Genomic DNA, 15,111 nt, shown 5'->3' on the forward strand with positions numbered 1-15,111 from the left:
TGCTCTACCAAAAATAAACGGAATGATCCGTGCTGTTACAGGGGGAAACCAGGTTTGAACCAAGGACCTCTCGATCTGCAGTCGAATGCTCTACCACTGAGCTCTTCCCCCTAGTTCAAGGTCGTAATGTCGATTTAACTAAAATAAAAGGAATGATCCGTGCTGTTACAGGAGGAACTCGGGTTTGCACCAAGGACCTATCGAGCTGCAGTCGAATGCTCTACCGCTGAGCTATTCCCCCTTGTTCATAACCGTAATGTCGATTTAACTAAAATAAACGAAATGATCCGTGCTGTTACAGGGGGAACTCGGGTTTAAACCAAGGATCTCTCGATCTGCAGTCGAATGCTCTACCACTGAGCCATTCCCCTTTGTTCATAACCGTAATGTCGACTTAACTAAAATAAACGAAATGATCCGTACTATTATATTAATTGTGAACTTCGCACCGAGCAGTCGCATGCCTTATCAGCTCCGATTAACGTTATATCTTATCTGAAATAATCAAAGGTAGACGTGCAAAATGTCATGCAAAAATTGTACCGCCAAATTTGCCGAAAATAGTAAAGACATTATTCAATGTTCGAACTGTAAGGATTTCCTTCATATCGCCTGTACAAACATTAAAAATGAAGAAACGTTCCGTAAAATGGGATCGCGTAAAACTACGTGGAAATGCGAAATGTGTAAATCATCGACTAATAGGCCAAACAGCACCAATACAGAGGATACAGAGGAACTACCCAGCAGCGACTTAAGACTATTAATTCAACAAGTAAGCGATATTCATTCAAAAATGAAAAAAATTGACGACATCGAAATAAAAGTAAGCAAAATCAAAGACATCGAAACTAAACTGAGCAAGATTACGGACATTGAATCTAAAATAACGGATATTGAATCTAAAGTAAATAAAATCGCAGATATTGAGGTAAAAGTCAATAAAATATCAGACATAGAAGTACAAGTAACAAAAATTAACGACATTGAGAAATCAATCCAATTTTGCTCCGATAAAATTGACGATTTTAGCGATAGCTTAGGGTCTCTATCTAGTGAGATATGTTTGATAAAAAAAGATAATGATGTTCTTAAGCTAAAAAATGCAGATCTAACAATTAAAATTCAAAACCAAGAAATTATGATAAACGAAGTAAAGCAAGAAAACCTAAACCATAACTTAGAAATAACGGGTATTGAGCTTACTAAAAATGAAAAATTGGATGAAATTCTAAAAGCAGTAGCAAAGGCAATTAATGTTAACTATCATCATGATGAAATTATAGAGGCATATCGTGTATCTAGATCTAAAAACCAAGTACCAATAATTCGAGTATTATTTAGCAATAAAAAAATTAGGAGTGACTGGCTTAAACAAGCAAGACTTAAAAAAGATTTGAAGGGCAGTGATATTGACCCGGGGCTACAAAATAACAGAGTCTATATCAATGAACAATTAACATTAATTAACAAAAAACTACTTTTTGAAACTAAATCATTAGCTAAAAATAAAAATTATAAGTATGTTTGGGTAAATGATGGAAAATTATTCCTGAGGAAAGCTGATAACATGCCCTCCATTAGAGTAAAAACTCTCGATGACTTGAAACCTCTTTAAAAAAGTACTAATAACAATAAAAAACTTCCCCTGGTCAATATGATTGATTTCACTAACGAATCTCAAAATTTTAATTTAAAATCTCTACCAGAAAATCTCCTGAATTCAAATAATTTGAGTAAAAATGGTTTAAATGTTTTTCACCTAAATATTCGCAGTTTGAGGAAGCACTTTGATGAATTTGTTATATATTTAGAAACAATCAAAATTTCATTAGATGTTATTGTACTAACCGAGACGTTTCAAATCAGGGAAAATTCGGAATTTTCAATAAAAGGTTATAGCCATGTTTTTTCAAATGTATTTCAAAATAGGAATGATGGGGTAGTTATCTATATAAAAAATGATTTAACTTACGTCATAAACAATCTAGAAATTTCCGGGGCAACTGTTAAATGTGTTGATGTTAAATTGCCTAATAATATAATTTATAAAGTAATTGGTTGCTACCGTTCACCAAGTAACAATGTCACGGAATTTATTGATGACCTATATACAAAATTATCACGAGATATAAGCGTAGGAAACGTGATCTGGACAGGAGACTTAAATATAGATTTACTGACCCCAGAAGAGCAAACTGTCTCCGATTATCTAACTACCCTATACGAGAAAGGTTTTTTCTCGTGTATTAATAGTCCAACTAGAGAGACGCCTACATCCAAATCATGTATTGACCATATATTTGTAAAACAGAACAAGAACAATGAAGTAATTTCGGTCATACATGAAGTTAAAATTACTGATCACTACGCAGTTTTAATTAATATATCTGGTGCACGCGAAACTAAGAGTCATAATAAACAGAAAGTAATAAACGAAATTGACTATAACAAACTTATCGATGATATACAAAAAGAAACATGGGTCAATGTCCTCTCAGAAAAAGACCCAAATGAAGCGTCGAAATTATTTGTAAAAACATTGCAACAACACATCAATTTAAATTTAAATAAAAGATATATTAGTTATTCGCATAAACAACAAAAACTAAAACCTTGGATAACCTATTCTTTAATTATTTCAATTAGGAAAAGAGACTCATTGGCAAAAAGAACTAAAATAGAACCGTTTAACACTGATTTAAAAAATTATTACCTAAAATACCGAAATAAATTAACGAAAATAATAAGACTAGTAAAAAACGATTATTATAAAAATAAAATTGACAAATGTAAACAAGATCCTAAAGAAATGTGGAAAATTATAAATGAGTCAACAAATAAGTATAAACAACCCAATCAAATTGATAAAATTAACTATAAAAACCACATTTATAGAAGTGATAATCAACCTCTAGAAGTAGCCGACTCCTTTAATGAATATTTCTCCTCGCTTGGAGAAAATTTAGCCAAAGACATAATGTCGAAAACTATAGACACGCCAATAACTCTAGATTCCAGCGACACTAACTCTAAATCGTTATTTTTCTTGCCGATTACTCCAGTTGATATTACAAAAGTTATTGATACCCTTAAAAACTCTAATTCAAAAGGTCACGATGATATAGATATAAAAACTTTAAAAAAACTTAAACAATTCATAGCAATTCCGCTATCGCATATTATAAACACATCCTTAACAAATGGGGTTTTTCCTAATATTCTCAAGAGAGCAATAGTTGTACCGATCTTTAAATCAGGCGATAAGACCGACTTAGGTAATTACCGACCGATATCTCTCCTTAGCAATATTTCAAAAATATACGAAAAAATTATCAAGAACCAACTAACAGAATTCTTAGAGAAATGCAATTATTTTTCTACAAACCAATATGGCTTTAGAAAAGGTCTAAACACTAGTGACGCGATTCTAAAAGTAACGGAGACATTATACAAGACCATAGACCAAAACAAAAAATCTATCGGTATATTCCTCGATTTAAGGAAAGCTTTCGATACGGTCTCCCATCCTATACTCATTCAAAAACTTGAGAAAGCTGGCGTACGTGGGGTACCACTAGACTGGTTTAAAAGTTACTTGAGCGGAAGAGAAACAGTTGTGAAAATAAATAATACGATAAGTAATACTCACGTTGTGAGGTTCGGAATACCACAGGGAACAATCATTGGCCCGGTGCTATTCCTAATTTATATAAACGACTTATGTAACACAAAAATTCATGGCAAATTGATATCTTTTGCCGATGATACCACTTTATTATTTGAAGGTAATACTTGGCTGGAAGTAATAGAGAAAGCACAAAAGGACTTGAACTTAATCCACACGAAATTGAACCAAAACTTGCTAACTCTAAATACTAACAAAACTAAATACATCTGTTTCTCTTCAAGAACGATAGAAAACTTACCAGATGAAATTAAAATCCACGCCAGTAACGATTGCAACAATTGCACCGCAAAATGTCTCATTATAGAAAAAGTTAACCAAATTAAATATCTAGGAATAATAATTGACAGTAACCTAAGATGGAGAGATCATGTAGGTCACGTAACAAAGAAAATACGATCGTGCTTGTATAAATTCTACAATGTCCGTAATTTTCTGGAACTTCCATGGCTAAAGAGGATATATTACGCCCTAATACAGTCCGTCATATCATATGGTATAATAGGCTGGGGAGGGACATACGAGAGTATTTTAGAACCTTTGGAAGTTCTACAACGAAAAATTATACGTATATGCTTGAGGAGAGATTATCGTTACCCGAGTCGACTACTTCATAAGGAGTTTAAAGTATTCTCTGTCAAACATTTATATGGAAAAGAAATACTGTTGTATACATACAAGAGCAAAAATTATATGGAATATACAAATAGTTATACCACTAGATTTATGACAAAGGGTAATTTATTAATTCCCAAAACTAGTAAAACCATAGGTCAAAAACATGCCTCTTATTTAGGTCCGAAATTATTTAACATATTAGATAATGATATAAAGAAGTGCTGCAGTCTAGAAATATACCGTAAAAAAATTATAGCATGGCTCATAGAAGTCAAATACTCCACGCTAACCTCTATTCTCAATAATGTCTAACGAAAGTACTATTTTATTAGCAATTAATTACTTTCTGGTTAATCAAAAGATGTACGAAGTTCCCCAAATTATTCAAGTATAACAATTATAATAATTACATTAATTTAAATATAACTATATACATAACCCTGCCACGCACGAGCTTACACTCATGTGGCAAAGGGTAGATGTACCATTTTTGTATGAAAATTTATGAGTAACATAGACATCAATAAATTAATAATAATAATAATATTACAGGGAGAACTCGGGTTTGAACCAAGGACCTCTCGATCTGCAGTCGAATGCTTTACCATTGAGCTATTCCCCTTTTTTCCTCGCCCTAATGTCGATTTAACTAAAATAGACGGAACGATCCGTGCTGTTATAGCGGGAGCTCGGGTTTGAACCAAGGACCTCTCGATCTGCAGTCGAATGCTCTACCACTGAGCTATTCCCCCTAGTTCAAGGCCGTAATGTTGATTTAACTAAAATAAAGGCAATGATCCGTGCTGTTACAGGGAGAACTCGGGTTTGAACCAAGGACCACTCAATCTGCAGTCGAATGCTCTACCACTGAGCTATTCTCCCTTTTTCAAGGCCGTAATGTCGATTTAACTGAAATAACGGAATGATCCGTGCTGTTACAGGGGGAACACGGGTTTGAACCAAGGACCTCTCGATCTGCAGTCGAATGCTCTACCAATGAGCTATTCCCCCTTGTTTAAGGCCGTTATGTCGATTTAACTAAAATAAACGGAATGATCCGTGCTGTTACAGGGGGAACTCAGGTTTGAACCAAGGACCCCAGATCTGCAGTCGTAATCAACCACTGAGCTATTCCCCCTTTTTCAAGGCCGTAATGTCGATTTAACTGAAATAATGGAATGATCCGTGCTGTTACAGGGGGAGCTCGGGTTTGAACCAAGGACCTCTCGATCTGCAGTCGAATGCTCTACCACTGAGCTATTCCCCCTAGTTCAAGGCCGTAATGTTGATTTAACTAAAATAAAGGCAATGATCCGTGCTGTTACAGGGAGAACTCGGGTTTGAACCAAGGACCACTCAATCTGCAGTCGAATGCTCTACCAAAAATTAACGGAATGATCCGTGCTGTTACAGGGGGAAACCAGGTTTGAACCAAGGACCTCTCGATCTGCAGTCGAATGCTCTACCACTGAGCTCTTCCCCCTAGTTCAAGGCCGTAATGTCGATTTAACTAAAATAAAAGGAATGATCCGTGCTGTTACAGGGGGAACTCGGGTTTAAACCAAGGACCTCTCGATCTGCAGTCGAATGCTCTACCACTGAGCCATTCCCCTTTGTTCATAACCGTAATGTCGACTTAACTAAAATAAACGAAATAATCCGTACTATTACAGGGAGAACTCGGGTTTGAACCAAGGACCTCTCGATCTGCAGTCGAATGCTCTACCACTGAGCTCTTCCCCCTAGTTCAAGGTCGTAATGTCGATTTAACTAAAATAAAAGGAATGATCCGTGCTGTTACAGGAGGAACTCGGGTTTGCACCAAGGACCTATCGAGCTGCAGTCGAATGCTCTACCGCTGAGCTATTCCCCCTTGTTCATAACCGTAATGTCGATTTAACTAAAATAAACGAAATGATCCGTGCTGTTACAGGGGGAACTCGGGTTTAAACCAAGGATCTCTCGATCTGCAGTCGAATGCTCTACCACTGAGCCATTCCCCTTTGTTCATAACCGTAATGTCGACTTAACTAAAATAAACGAAATGATCCGTACTATTACAGGGAGAACTCGGGTTTGAACCAAGGACCTCTCGATCTGCAGTCGAATGCTTTACCATTGAGCTATTCCCCTTTTTTCCTCGCCCTAATGTCGATTTAACTAAAATAGACGGAACGATCCGTGCTGTTATAGCGGGAGCTCGGGTTTGAACCAAGGACCTCTCGATCTGCAGTCGAATGCTCTACCACTGAGCTATTCCCCCTAGTTCAAGGCCGTAATGTTGATTTAACTAAAATAAAGGCAATGATCCGTGCTGTTACAGGGAGAACTCGGGTTTGAACCAAGGACCACTCAATCTGCAGTCGAATGCTCTACCACTGAGCTATTCTCCCTTTTTCAAGGCCGTAATGTCGATTTAACTGAAATAACGGAATGATCCGTGCTGTTACAGGGGGAACACGGGTTTGAACCAAGGACCTCTCGATCTGCAGTCGAATGCTCTACCAATGAGCTATTCCCCCTTGTTTAAGGCCGTTATGTCGATTTAACTAAAATAAACGGAATGATCCGTGCTGTTACAGGGGGAACTCAGGTTTGAACCAAGGACCCCAGATCTGCAGTCGTAATCAACCACTGAGCTATTCCCCCTTTTTCAAGGCCGTAATGTCGATTTAACTGAAATAATGGAATGATCCGTGCTGTTACAGGGGGAGCTCGGGTTTGAACCAAGGACCTCTCGATCTGCAGTCGAATGCTCTACCACTGAGCTATTCCCCCTAGTTCAAGGCCGTAATGTTGATTTAACTAAAATAAAGGCAATGATCCGTGCTGTTACAGGGAGAACTCGGGTTTGAACCAAGGACCACTCAATCTGCAGTCGAATGCTCTACCAAAAATTAACGGAATGATCCGTGCTGTTACAGGGGGAAACCAGGTTTGAACCAAGGACCTCTCGATCTGCAGTCGAATGCTCTACCACTGAGCTCTTCCCCCTAGTTCAAGGCCGTAATGTCGATTTAACTAAAATAAAAGGAATGATCCGTGCTGTTACAGGGGGAACTCGGGTTTAAACCAAGGACCTCTCGATCTGCAGTCGAATGCTCTACCACTGAGCCATTCCCCTTTGTTCATAACCGTAATGTCGACTTAACTAAAATAAACGAAATAATCCGTACTATTACAGGGAGAACTCGGGTTTGAACCAAGGACCTCTCGATCTGCAGTCGAATGCTCTACCACTGAGCTCTTCCCCCTAGTTCAAGGTCGTAATGTCGATTTAACTAAAATAAAAGGAATGATCCGTGCTGTTACAGGAGGAACTCGGGTTTGCACCAAGGACCTATCGAGCTGCAGTCGAATGCTCTACCGCTGAGCTATTCCCCCTTGTTCATAACCGTAATGTCGATTTAACTAAAATAAACGAAATAATCCGTGCTGTTACAGGGGGAACTCGGGTTTAAACCAAGGACCTCTCGATCTGCAGTCGAATGCTCTACCACTGAGCCATTCCCCTTTGTTCATAACCGTAATGTCGACTTAACTAAAATAAACGAAATGATCCGTACTATTACAGGGAGAACTCGGGTTTGAACCAAGGACCTCTCGATCTGCAGTCGAATGCTTTACCATTGAGCTATTCCCCTTTTTTCCTCGCCCTAATGTCGATTTAACTAAAATAGACGGAACGATCCGTGCTGTTATAGCGGGAGCTCGGGTTTGAACCAAGGACCTCTCGATCTGCAGTCGAATGCTCTACCACTGAGCTATTCCCCCTAGTTCAAGGCCGTAATGTTGGTTTAACTAAAATAAAGGCAATGATCCGTGCTGTTACATGGAGAACTCGGGTTTGAACCAAGGACCTCTCAATCTGCAGTCGAATGCTCAACCACTGAGCTATTCCCCCTTTTTCCAGGCCGTAATGTCGATTTACCTGAAATAACGGAATGATCCGTGCTGTTACAGGGGAAACTCGGGTTTGAACCAAGGACCTCTCGATCTGCAGTCGAATGCTCAACCACTGAGCTATTCCCCCTAGTTCAAGCCCGTAATGTTGATTTAACTAAAATAAAGGCAATGATCCGTGCTGTTACAGGGAGAACTCGGGTTTGAACCAAGGACCTCTCAATCTGCAGTCGAATGCTCTACCAAAAATTAACGGAATGATCCGTGCTGTTACAGGGGGAAACCAGGTTTGAACCAAGGACCTCTCGATCTGCAGTCGAATGCTCTACCACTGAGCTCTTCCCCCTAGTTCAAGGCCGTAATGTCGATTTAACTAAAATAAAAGGAATGATCCGTGCTGTTACAGGGGGAACTCGGGTTTAAACCAAGGACCTCTCGATCTGCAGTCGAATGCTCTACCACTGAGCCATTCCCCTTTGTTCATAACCGTAATGTCGACTTAACTAAAATAAACGAAATAATCCGTACTATTACAGGGAGAACTCGGGTTTGAACCAAGGACCTCTCGATCTGCAGTCGAATGCTTTACCATTGAGCTATTCCCCTTTTTTCCTCGCCCTAATGTCGATTTAACTAAAATAGACGGAACGATCCGTGTTGTTATAGCGGGAGCTCGGGTTTGAACCAAGGACCTCTCGATCTGCAGTCGAATGCTCTACCACTGAGCTATTCCCCCTTTTTCAAGGCCGTAATGTCGATTTAACTAAAATAACGGAATGATCCGTGCTGTTACAGGGCGAACTCGGGTTTGAACCAAGGACCTCTCGATCTGCAGTCGAATGCTCTACCACTGAGCTATTCCCCCTTGTTCAAGCCTGTAATGTCGATTTAACTAAAATAAACGGAATGATCCGTGCTGTTACAGGGGGAACTCAGGTTTGAACCAAGGACCTCTCGATCTGCAGTCGAATGCTCAACCACTGAGCTATTCCCCCTTTTTCAAGGCCGTAATGTCGATTTAACTGAAATAACGGAATGATCCGTGCTGTTACAGGGGGAACTCGGGTTTGAACCAAGGACCTTTCGATCTGCAGTCGAATGCTCAACCACTGAGCTATTCCCCCTTGTTCATGGCCGTAATGTTGATTTAACTAAAATAAAGGCAATGATCCGTGCTGTTACAGGGAGAACTCGGGTTTGAACCAAGGACCTCTCAATCTGCAGTCGAATGCTCTACCAAAAATAAACGGAATGATCCGTGCTGTTACAGGGGGAAACCAGGTTTGAACCAAGGACCTCTCGATCTGCAGTCGAATGCTCTACCACTGAGCTCTTCCCCCTAGTTCAAGGTCGTAATGTCGATTTAACTAAAATAAAAGGAATGATCCGTGCTGTTACAGGAGGAACTCGGGTTTGCACCAAGGACCTATCGAGCTGCAGTCGAATGCTCTACCGCTGAGCTATTCCCCCTTGTTCATAACCGTAATGTCGATTTAACTAAAATAAACGAAATGATCCGTGCTGTTACAGGGGGAACTCGGGTTTAAACCAAGGATCTCTCGATCTGCAGTCGAATGCTCTACCACTGAGCCATTCCCCTTTGTTCATAACCGTAATGTCGACTTAACTAAAATAAACGAAATGATCCGTACTATTACAGGGAGAACTCGGGTTTGAACCAAGGACCTCTCGATCTGCAGTCGAATGCTTTACCATTGAGCTATTCCCCTTTTTTCCTCGCCCTAATGTCGATTTAACTAAAATAGACGGAACGATCCGTGCTGTTATAGCGGGAGCTCGGGTTTGAACCAAGGACCTCTCGATCTGCAGTCGAATGCTCTACCACTGAGCTATTCCCCCTAGTTCAAGGCCGTAATGTTGATTTAACTAAAATAAAGGCAATGATCCGTGCTGTTACAGGGAGAACTCGGGTTTGAACCAAGGACCACTCAATCTGCAGTCGAATGCTCTACCACTGAGCTATTCTCCCTTTTTCAAGGCCGTAATGTCGATTTAACTGAAATAACGGAATGATCCGTGCTGTTACAGGGGGAACACGGGTTTGAACCAAGGACCTCTCGATCTGCAGTCGAATGCTCTACCAATGAGCTATTCCCCCTTGTTTAAGGCCGTTATGTCGATTTAACTAAAATAAACGGAATGATCCGTGCTGTTACAGGGGGAACTCAGGTTTGAACCAAGGACCCCAGATCTGCAGTCGTAATCAACCACTGAGCTATTCCCCCTTTTTCAAGGCCGTAATGTCGATTTAACTGAAATAATGGAATGATCCGTGCTGTTACAGGGGGAGCTCGGGTTTGAACCAAGGACCTCTCGATCTGCAGTCGAATGCTCTACCACTGAGCTATTCCCCCTAGTTCAAGGCCGTAATGTTGATTTAACTAAAATAAAGGCAATGATCCGTGCTGTTACAGGGAGAACTCGGGTTTGAACCAAGGACCACTCAATCTGCAGTCGAATGCTCTACCACTGAGCTATTCTCCCTTTTTCAAGGCCGTAATGTCGATTTAACTGAAATAACGGAATGATCCGTGCTGTTACAGGGGGAACACGGGTTTGAACCAAGGACCTCTCGATCTGCAGTCGAATGCTCTACCAATGAGCTATTCCCCCTTGTTTAAGGCCGTTATGTCGATTTAACTAAAATAAACGGAATGATCCGTGCTGTTACAGGGGGAACTCAGGTTTGAACCAAGGACCCCAGATCTGCAGTCGTAATCAACCACTGAGCTATTCCCCCTTTTTCAAGGCCGTAATGTCGATTTAACTGAAATAACGGAATGATCCGTGCTGTTACAGGGGGAACTTGGGTTTGAACCAAGGACCTCTCGATCTGCAGTCGAATGCTCAACCACTGAGCTATTCCCCCTTGTTCATGGCCGTAATGTTGATTTAACTAAAATAAAGGCAGTGATCCGTGCTGTTACAGGGAGAACTCAGGTTTGAACCAAGGACCTCTCGATCTGCAGTCGAATGCTCAACCACTGAGCTATTCCCCCTTTTTCAAGGCCGTAATGTCGATTTAACTGAAATAACGGAATGATCCGTGCTGTTACAGGGGGAACTCGGGTTTGAACCAAGGACCTTTCGATCTGCAGTCGAATGCTCAACCACTGAGCTATTCCCCCTTGTTCATGGCCGTAATGTTGATTTAACTAAAATAAAGGCAATGATCCGTGCTGTTACAGGGAGAACTCGGGTTTGAACCAAGGACCTCTCAATCTGCAGTCGAATGCTCTACCAAAAATAAACGGAATGATCCGTGCTGTTACAGGGGGAAACCAGGTTTGAACCAAGGACCTCTCGATCTGCAGTCGAATGCTCTACCACTGAGCTCTTCCCCCTAGTTCAAGGTCGTAATGTCGATTTAACTAAAATAAAAGGAATGATCCGTGCTGTTACAGGAGGAACTCGGGTTTGCACCAAGGACCTATCGAGCTGCAGTCGAATGCTCTACCGCTGAGCTATTCCCCCTTGTTCATAACCGTAATGTCGATTTAACTAAAATAAACGAAATGATCCGTGCTGTTACAGGGGGAACTCGGGTTTAAACCAAGGATCTCTCGATCTGCAGTCGAATGCTCTACCACTGAGCCATTCCCCTTTGTTCATAACCGTAATGTCGACTTAACTAAAATAAACGAAATGATCCGTACTATTACAGGGAGAACTCGGGTTTGAACCAAGGACCTCTCGATCTGCAGTCGAATGCTTTACCATTGAGCTATTCCCCTTTTTTCCTCGCCCTAATGTCGATTTAACTAAAATAGACGGAACGATCCGTGCTGTTATAGCGGGAGCTCGGGTTTGAACCAAGGACCTCTCGATCTGCAGTCGAATGCTCTACCACTGAGCTATTCCCCCTAGTTCAAGGCCGTAATGTTGATTTAACTAAAATAAAGGCAATGATCCGTGCTGTTACAGGGAGAACTCGGGTTTGAACCAAGGACCACTCAATCTGCAGTCGAATGCTCTACCACTGAGCTATTCTCCCTTTTTCAAGGCCGTAATGTCGATTTAACTGAAATAACGGAATGATCCGTGCTGTTACAGGGGGAACACGGGTTTGAACCAAGGACCTCTCGATCTGCAGTCGAATGCTCTACCAATGAGCTATTCCCCCTTGTTTAAGGCCGTTATGTCGATTTAACTAAAATAAACGGAATGATCCGTGCTGTTACAGGGGGAACTCAGGTTTGAACCAAGGACCCCAGATCTGCAGTCGTAATCAACCACTGAGCTATTCCCCCTTTTTCAAGGCCGTAATGTCGATTTAACTGAAATAATGGAATGATCCGTGCTGTTACAGGGGGAGCTCGGGTTTGAACCAAGGACCTCTCGATCTGCAGTCGAATGCTCTACCACTGAGCTATTCCCCCTAGTTCAAGGCCGTAATGTTGATTTAACTAAAATAAAGGCAATGATCCGTGCTGTTACAGGGAGAACTCGGGTTTGAACCAAGGACCACTCAATCTGCAGTCGAATGCTCTACCACTGAGCTATTCTCCCTTTTTCAAGGCCGTAATGTCGATTTAACTGAAATAACGGAATGATCCGTGCTGTTACAGGGGGAACACGGGTTTGAACCAAGGACCTCTCGATCTGCAGTCGAATGCTCTACCAATGAGCTATTCCCCCTTGTTTAAGGCCGTTATGTCGATTTAACTAAAATAAACGGAATGATCCGTGCTGTTACAGGGGGAACTCAGGTTTGAACCAAGGACCCCAGATCTGCAGTCGTAATCAACCACTGAGCTATTCCCCCTTTTTCAAGGCCGTAATGTCGATTTAACTGAAATAACGGAATGATCCGTGCTGTTACAGGGGGAACTTGGGTTTGAACCAAGGACCTCTCGATCTGCAGTCGAATGCTCAACCACTGAGCTATTCCCCCTTGTTCATGGCCGTAATGTTGATTTAACTAAAATAAAGGCAGTGATCCGTGCTGTTACAGGGAGAACTCGGGTTTGAACCAAGGACCTCTCAATCTGCAGTCGAATGCTCTACCAAAAATAAACGGAATGATCCGTGCTGTTACAGGGGGAAACCAGGTTTGAACCAAGGACCTCTCGATCTGCAGTCGAATGCTCTACCACTGAGCTCTTCCCCCTAGTTCAAGGTCGTAATGTCGATTTAACTAAAATAAAAGGAATGATCCGTGCTGTTACAGGAGGAACTCGGGTTTGCACCAAGGACCTATCGATCTGCAGTCGAATGCTCTACCGCTGAGCTATTCCCCTTTTTTCCTCGCCCTAATGTCGATTTAACTAAAATAGACGGAACGATCCGTGTTGTTATAGCGGGAGCTCGGGTTTGAACCAAGGACCTCTCGATCTGCAGTCGAATGCTCTACCACTGAGCTATTCCCCCTTTTTCAAGGCCGTAATGTCGATTTAACTAAAATAACGGAATGATCCGTGCTGTTACAGGGCGAACTCGGGTTTGAACCAAGGACCTCTCGATCTGCAGTCGAATGCTCTACCACTGAGCTATTCCCCCTTGTTCAAGCCTGTAATGTCGATTTAACTAAAATAAACGGAATGATCCGTGCTGTTACAGGGGGAACTCAGGTTTGAACCAAGGACCTCTCGATCTGCAGTCGAATGCTCAACCACTGAGCTATTCCCCCTTTTTCAAGGCCGTAATGTCGATTTAACTGAAATAACGGAATGATCCGTGCTGTTACAGGGGGAACTCGGGTTTGAACCAAGGACCTTTCGATCTGCAGTCGAATGCTCAACCACTGAGCTATTCCCCCTTGTTCATGGCCGTAATGTTGATTTAACTAAAATAAAGGCAATGATCCGTGCTGTTACAGGGAGAACTCGGGTTTGAACCAAGGACCTCTCAATCTGCAGTCGAATGCTCTACCAAAAATAAACGGAATGATCCTTGCTGTTACAGGGGGAAACCAGGTTTGAACCAAGGACCTCTCGATCTGCAGTCGAATGCTCTACCACTGAGCTCTTCCCCCTAGTTCAAGGTCGTAATGTCGATTTAACTAAAATAAAAGGAATGATCCGTGCTGTTACAGGAGGAACTCGGGTTTGCACCAAGGACCTATCGAGCTGCAGTCGAATGCTCTACCGCTGAGCTATTCCCCCTTGTTCATAACCGTAATGTCGATTTAACTAAAATAAACGAAATGATCCGTGCTGTTACAGGGGGAACTCGGGTTTAAACCAAGGATCTCTCGATCTGCAGTCGAATGCTCTACCACTGAGCCATTCCCCTTTGTTCATAACCGTAATGTCGACTTAACTAAAATAAACGAAATGATCCGTACTATTACAGGGAGAACTCGGGTTTGAACCAAGGACCTCTCGATCTGCAGTCGAATGCTTTACCATTGAGCTATTCCCCTTTTTTCCTCGCCCTAATGTCGATTTAACTAAAATAGACGGAACGATCCGTGCTGTTATAGCGGGAGCTCGGGTTTGAACCAAGGACCTCTCGATCTGCAGTCGAATGCTCTACCACTGAGCTATTCCCCCTAGTTCAAGGCCGTAATGTTGATTTAACTAAAATAAAGGCAATGATCCGTGCTGTTACAGGGAGAACTCGGGTTTGAACCAAGGACCACTCAATCTGCAGTCGAATGCTCTACCACTGAGCTATTCTCCCTTTTTCAAGGCCGTAATGTCGATTTAACTGAAATAACGGAATGATCCGTGCTGTTACAGGGGGAACACGGGTTTGAACCAAGGACCTCTCGATCTGCAGTCGAATGCTCTACCAATGAGCTATTCCCCCTTGTTTAAGGCCGTTATGTCGATTTAACTAAAATAAACGGAATGATCCGTGCTGTTACAGGGGGAACTCAGGTTTGAACCAAGGACCCCAGATCTGCAGTCGTAATCAACCACTGAGCTATTCCCCCT

At 41.7% G+C, this 15,111-nt stretch overlaps 17 non-coding genes across 17 annotated transcripts; all 17 read right to left on the reverse strand.

The window, feature by feature from the left end:
* Positions 1 to 5,116: 5,116 nt before the first annotated feature.
* TRNAC-GCA (transfer RNA cysteine (anticodon GCA)) lies at positions 5,117 to 5,188 on the reverse strand. Its single transcript has one exon. It is a non-coding gene; the product is annotated as a tRNA-Cys (tRNA).
* Positions 5,189 to 5,501: 313 nt separating this feature from the next.
* On the reverse strand, positions 5,502 to 5,573 carry TRNAC-GCA (transfer RNA cysteine (anticodon GCA)). Its single transcript has one exon. It is a non-coding gene; the product is annotated as a tRNA-Cys (tRNA).
* A 1,054-nt stretch (positions 5,574 to 6,627) lies between these two features.
* On the reverse strand, positions 6,628 to 6,699 carry TRNAC-GCA (transfer RNA cysteine (anticodon GCA)). The gene has a single exon. It is a non-coding gene; the product is annotated as a tRNA-Cys (tRNA).
* A 313-nt stretch (positions 6,700 to 7,012) lies between these two features.
* TRNAC-GCA (transfer RNA cysteine (anticodon GCA)) lies at positions 7,013 to 7,084 on the reverse strand. The gene has a single exon. It is a non-coding gene; the product is annotated as a tRNA-Cys (tRNA).
* Positions 7,085 to 8,267: 1,183 nt separating this feature from the next.
* On the reverse strand, positions 8,268 to 8,339 carry TRNAC-GCA (transfer RNA cysteine (anticodon GCA)). The gene has a single exon. It is a non-coding gene; the product is annotated as a tRNA-Cys (tRNA).
* Positions 8,340 to 9,261: 922 nt separating this feature from the next.
* On the reverse strand, positions 9,262 to 9,333 carry TRNAC-GCA (transfer RNA cysteine (anticodon GCA)). The gene has a single exon. It is a non-coding gene; the product is annotated as a tRNA-Cys (tRNA).
* Positions 9,334 to 10,127: 794 nt separating this feature from the next.
* Positions 10,128 to 10,199, reverse strand: TRNAC-GCA (transfer RNA cysteine (anticodon GCA)). Its single transcript has one exon. It is a non-coding gene; the product is annotated as a tRNA-Cys (tRNA).
* A 313-nt stretch (positions 10,200 to 10,512) lies between these two features.
* On the reverse strand, positions 10,513 to 10,584 carry TRNAC-GCA (transfer RNA cysteine (anticodon GCA)). Its single transcript has one exon. It is a non-coding gene; the product is annotated as a tRNA-Cys (tRNA).
* A 58-nt stretch (positions 10,585 to 10,642) lies between these two features.
* Positions 10,643 to 10,714, reverse strand: TRNAC-GCA (transfer RNA cysteine (anticodon GCA)). Its single transcript has one exon. It is a non-coding gene; the product is annotated as a tRNA-Cys (tRNA).
* Positions 10,715 to 11,027: 313 nt separating this feature from the next.
* On the reverse strand, positions 11,028 to 11,099 carry TRNAC-GCA (transfer RNA cysteine (anticodon GCA)). The gene has a single exon. It is a non-coding gene; the product is annotated as a tRNA-Cys (tRNA).
* A 187-nt stretch (positions 11,100 to 11,286) lies between these two features.
* TRNAC-GCA (transfer RNA cysteine (anticodon GCA)) lies at positions 11,287 to 11,358 on the reverse strand. Its single transcript has one exon. It is a non-coding gene; the product is annotated as a tRNA-Cys (tRNA).
* Positions 11,359 to 12,152: 794 nt separating this feature from the next.
* TRNAC-GCA (transfer RNA cysteine (anticodon GCA)) lies at positions 12,153 to 12,224 on the reverse strand. Its single transcript has one exon. It is a non-coding gene; the product is annotated as a tRNA-Cys (tRNA).
* Positions 12,225 to 12,537: 313 nt separating this feature from the next.
* Positions 12,538 to 12,609, reverse strand: TRNAC-GCA (transfer RNA cysteine (anticodon GCA)). Its single transcript has one exon. It is a non-coding gene; the product is annotated as a tRNA-Cys (tRNA).
* A 58-nt stretch (positions 12,610 to 12,667) lies between these two features.
* TRNAC-GCA (transfer RNA cysteine (anticodon GCA)) lies at positions 12,668 to 12,739 on the reverse strand. Its single transcript has one exon. It is a non-coding gene; the product is annotated as a tRNA-Cys (tRNA).
* Positions 12,740 to 13,052: 313 nt separating this feature from the next.
* Positions 13,053 to 13,124, reverse strand: TRNAC-GCA (transfer RNA cysteine (anticodon GCA)). The gene has a single exon. It is a non-coding gene; the product is annotated as a tRNA-Cys (tRNA).
* Positions 13,125 to 13,916: 792 nt separating this feature from the next.
* Positions 13,917 to 13,988, reverse strand: TRNAC-GCA (transfer RNA cysteine (anticodon GCA)). Its single transcript has one exon. It is a non-coding gene; the product is annotated as a tRNA-Cys (tRNA).
* Positions 13,989 to 14,782: 794 nt separating this feature from the next.
* On the reverse strand, positions 14,783 to 14,854 carry TRNAC-GCA (transfer RNA cysteine (anticodon GCA)). The gene has a single exon. It is a non-coding gene; the product is annotated as a tRNA-Cys (tRNA).
* Between the last annotated feature and the right edge of the window lie 257 nt (positions 14,855 to 15,111).

Source organism: Phalangium opilio, unplaced genomic scaffold (genome assembly GCF_054372755.1).
Source record: "Phalangium opilio isolate 3A_F unplaced genomic scaffold, DU_Popi_V2 ptg000053l_1, whole genome shotgun sequence".
Taxonomy (NCBI): domain Eukaryota; kingdom Metazoa; phylum Arthropoda; class Arachnida; order Opiliones; family Phalangiidae; genus Phalangium; species Phalangium opilio.